The 4,905-nt window shown below is 48.6% G+C and overlaps 1 long non-coding RNA gene across 1 annotated transcript; it reads left to right on the top strand.

Moving 5' to 3' along the window:
* The first annotated feature begins 329 nt into the window (after positions 1 to 329).
* On the top strand, positions 330 to 4,557 carry LOC122465148. The gene is made up of 3 exons (XR_006289758.1): positions 330 to 375; positions 1,850 to 1,886; positions 2,636 to 4,557. It is a non-coding gene; the product is annotated as an uncharacterized LOC122465148 (long non-coding RNA).
* Positions 4,558 to 4,905: the final 348 nt, after the last annotated feature.

Here is a 4,905-nt window from a genome sequence, read left to right as displayed (position 1 = left end):
CCTGAAAACCCCTTGCAATTTATTTCTCTCCAACTACCAGTGCATCCGCTCACTTCTAAATGGAGCTGGTCCTTCCGGGTGGGGCTCACCTGGTGGGCAATTCACACCCCCACCACTCCAACCACACAATAAGGTTCTTACATCACTTAAGGACATAGACATCAGCTTTGGTCCATCTCCCTCCTGGGGCTGATGCATCTCAACTAAGATTACAGACCCTCTTCCCTGATTAAAGAAGGTTCCCTCCTCATGTAATTCCCTCAAATTAACAAATCAAGTAGATAATCACAATCACTATTCAATTTCTATTGCTAGAGCCTCTTTCATCCCACAGCACATTGCAGATTCTATATGCGCAATGCCATGGAAATGCAGGTACCACTGGGATGGAGGGGGGTAGCCAGACCCCCACCTTGATATGTAGCAGTGCTGAGGATGGGGGATAGTTTGGTTAAGAACACTACCAAGGTGAATTCTGCCCCTCTGAACTGTTCCCCACCCTCCCAGGCTAATTAATATCCCTGCAGAGGAAGCAAGTGCAGAGATTTTCAGGTCTGGGCTGAATGATTGCATGATCGTATGGGATGTTTTGGAGGATACAGTGCAGGACAGGAAGCTGTGTGTTTGTAAGGAGAATTAGCTGTGTGGTACAAACCATGGGTAGCTCCATAACAAACAAGCAAAGAAGCCCTGGGAGGCTGGGTCAAATCTTAACTAGGAGGAGGAGACTGTGGTAAATAAGCTCAGAGGACGTTACTGTCTCCACAAAAGGGTTTCAAGGTTGTAACTCTGTAAAGAGCAAAAGAAAGAGAATCCCCTCCTGTAATGGGGTCCCAGTGGGGATTCCAGCACCCCTTCTCTGTTACTGTCCAGGACCCCAGAGTGTGTCTGCATTAGCATATTTCCTGGGATCAGGGCAATTGTATTCGATACCTGTTCTCCCACACTGTGTGTGTTGGTGTGGCCCACTTCCCTGCAGAGGGACTATTGGATAGTGCATTTCTCAGGCAGTGGAATGCACTTGCCCTTTGGCCTTTGGGGCCACACTGCCTCAGTGGGCTCCAGGAGAATGGTCTGCTGTTGATTTGTGGATTTCCTATCCCCATCCCTCTGAAGTGGATCCTATGTGAGGAGTGGTTAGTGAGTGTCAGGACTCAGTACCCAAGGGTTAATGGCACCTGCGTCAGGTCAGGTGAGGCTCCTGTGTGTGTTTGGGGGTTTGAGGGCTTCACCAGGAGAACACTGCCCTGCGTGTGCACAGAAGGCATATAGTGAAGGATGCCAAATAGGTTATTTCTTTATTGTTTGGGAGCCCTCCTGAAAGACTTTCATGCTGCAGGGGAGCTTTACCAAATAGCAGGCTCGTCAGAGAGAAGCAGCGTTGCCTAGAGGATCAAACTTGAGCGCCAAGAACTTCTGCAATCTAATCCAAGTTTTGCTCTGGAGTCTATGGGTGACTTTGACCGAGTCATTTAAGCCCAGATACCACAAAGGTACTTAGGCTCCTAACTTCTACTGATTTCAATGGAAGTTAGGCGCTGAAATACCTTTGTGACTCTTGGCCTTAGAGCCAAACTTTCATAAGTGGTCTCTAATTTTAGGTGCTTTCAGTGCCCAACTTGAGACCACTAAAGGGTCCTGATTCTCAGAGGTTCTAAGCACTCACAACTCCAGTAATATCCCTGGGAGCAGCAATATTCAGCACCTCTGAACACCAGCCCATTCTCCCACCTGTAAAACAGGGATAATGACATTGATTAATTAGTTAATCGCTTAGGAAATGTGCAACAAAAGATCAATAATAACTGCAGTTGAGTAAATATTTAACAATGGATAATTTGTCAGACAGATTCCACCCCTTTTGTCAATCTGCAGAATATTCACAGGTAGGTGTGATCTCCCTGAATTTGTTTGTTGATTTAGTTGATGTGATAAATACCTTTTTTGAAATTTTTCACTTGACTGATGGCAAATATTTGAAATTCCACACGTGCTGCTTTGCGGTGACTCGTCATGTAAGTCCTGTGGTATTGTTTCTGTTCCCTGAGTGGGTGCGCAAACAAGCCCTTGTGCCGTGAGTACTTGTGTGAGCACTTTTCAAAATTAAGTTTCTGTGAATGCTGGCACACGCAACTCTGAAATGTGAGTCCTGCCAACATTTATGCCAGTAAATTCAATTTCTCAAATCCTTTTGGAAAATGAATGCAAAGAGGGTAAATATAATCACACCTGGATGGGTCATCAGCCGGGTTTGAACTCAAGACCTCCAGGGTCAAAAAAGACAATGCTGCTACTTGAGCTACAGGAATAACTCTGTTAGGAGTACTAGGTTTTTATCCTGTGGTGGGCCGGCCTGTAGAATGGGCTGTAACATCTACTTTGCCAGTGTGATACAAGAACACTTCCCAAATGGACTGGGTGAATATCCCCGGGACCCATTTTTGGTTATTTGCCTGTCCCTAACAAGTCATAATGCCCAATGCTGTACGAGTGCTATGCATTCTTAGTGAACAAAGTGTATTTCAAAGTTCCAGTCCTCTCAGTGTTTCAGCAGAGGCAGCCCTCTTCACAGCCTCTCTTATTGGGCTAATGTACGTACAATGCTGTATAACTGCAATTTAATGTCTCCCTGCAGTGAAGCCATATGCTGCTGTGAGGCTGTGATGTCACCATCATGTACCTGGCAACGCACTGTCATGTCATAAGAAGAGGTTCACGATGACTTTGTGGCTGGTTCGAGCAGAAAGAGACACTTCTGTCTTTAACTCTAGCAGTGGGGGAACACGGACCAGGACAGTTGCTTTCTATAATCAGGATTTTTATTCCCCCCCGCCCCATGCCTGCTCTGAAGTAAAAGGCCCTATTCCAGAGTAAAACGTGGGAGGAGGCGCAGAAGTGACAACAGTGAGGTATGGGCCCCTTAGCTAGGTGACTGGAGCAGGGGCTACAGCTGAACTCTCAGTGCTGGAGCTCCGCACAGCTAACTCCCAGCCAGAGGCTAGGACAAGGCATCAACTAGGTGCTGGTACCAATTAGCAGCCTCAACGGGGTTATTACAGGACAAGCTCTGTTTAACTTAACTGCTAACAGACTGGCTCTGTCAGCTGGAAGGAATCACAGGCAAACAGACTTAATGGCAGCCTGGGGGAGTGGGGGTGGGGAGAATGGTCCCTTCCTTTCCTATACCCAGTGTATTTGATACAGTGCAAATGTAACCGTCCTGTGAAACATGTGTACAAGGAGGAGTCAGAAATCATTAAAGTCGGGTGTATTTGGTCAATCCAAGTTTTGCTGAGTGACATGAATCCCATGGAACTTGCTGGCCCTTTGACACAACAACCTCATGGGGTCCTCTTGTCACCAGAGGCCAAGAACAAGGCCACACAGCTGCTCAGCATGTACGAACTGTGTGAACTGAAAGGATTCGCACCTGTACTTTCTTACAGACCTAGTGTCACTGTTGGGGGAGTCTGACAAACAAAGCTCCCAGGCTAAGGACCTGGCTCCCATTCTGACCATGTGCTGTTGGATTCCACTGTTAGACCTCGTTCTCTCAGCATGACACTTGCCAATCCTGACTCCGATTTGGAAACACGGCACAGCCTGGACTGGGGACCCTGGAGTTCTGCTGAAGACACCGACATGAGTGTAAATGGATTAAAACACAACCGTGGCTGGAGCAGCTCCCTGCAGCACTGCTCAGCATGGCCAGCCTTTCACTCCCTGTGCTTGATTGACGGTCGATGGGAAGGGAGAAGCACATCCTGCTCCATGTTTCCCTTACACACTGGTCTCTGGCTCCCGCCTTACGTGAACCAATGTCCAGTGAAGTCAGTGGTAAGATTCCCCATTGAGTTTAGTGGGTTTTGGATCAGACTCTTTTTTGCATATGGAGCAGTCTTGGTACCACCTTTCTGAGAGCAGGAATATCATCAGCCCTGTTAAAGGGAAGGCGCGGGGCAACGGGGGCCGAGGGCTGGGGGGAGGCTGCACAAAACCAAGCCCTACAGTGTTGCTCACATCACAATTGCACTGGCATTGATCTGTCATCTGTGAACTCTCCTAGCTGAACCAAAGGGCCCTACCCTCTCAAACGCTGCATGACTGAGATTGGGAGCCTGAGTGAGGGGACTATTTGACTTGCACACATGGACACCTGGCTTCAGGGCTAGCTCATCTTTGCCTCTAGTGACAAAATCAAAAAGCCTCCATGAAATTTGGCCTGATGATGAATCCTGGAGCTGCTACCAGGCAGAACTAGCATCTCCAAACAGGGTAGCCTGCCTCGGGATCCCGAATGGATAATAATGCTAAATGGCCATGTGTGTGAAAATGCCCTACGCTAATGGGCGCTGCTGCTGCTGTGACACCTCATCTAGACAGAGATTGATGTCATTAGTACTTAGTATTTGTTAAGAGCCAACAGCGTACCTGTTGCTGAAAAAGACACAGAAGATATGTCCAGTGTACTGTGCAAACTTGACATGCTTGGAAAGTGTTTGAACTTGCATTTGACTGAAGTAACAGAGGTCGGGGTGAGAGGCCTGGGCGGAGCTGTGTGAGGGGAGCCCAGGGCTGGGATAGTGCGGGGGCTGCAGGTCAGGGGTGAGGGGCACTGGCAGAGCTGTGTGGGATGCCCAGGGCTGGGATAGCGGGGGACTGCAGGTCAGGGGTGAGGGGCACTGGCAGAGCTGTGTGGGATGCCCAGGGCTGGGATAGTGGGGGACTGCAGGTCAGGGGTGAGGGGCATTGGCTGAGCTGTACCAATCTAGATGGCATTTGCAGTGCAGAATGGTGCATGAAATGATGGGTGGAAGTCACCAACAAACAAAGCATCGAGGTGCATTAGCACAGCACACCCAGCTCCCTACTTACTGAGGACCCAGTGCAAGGTCCTGGCTTTTA

The sequence above is a fragment of the Chelonia mydas genome, chromosome 3 (assembly GCF_015237465.2).
Source record: "Chelonia mydas isolate rCheMyd1 chromosome 3, rCheMyd1.pri.v2, whole genome shotgun sequence".
NCBI lineage: Eukaryota > Metazoa > Chordata > Testudines > Cheloniidae > Chelonia > Chelonia mydas.
This window is presented reverse-complemented; position numbering and strand designations above follow the sequence as displayed.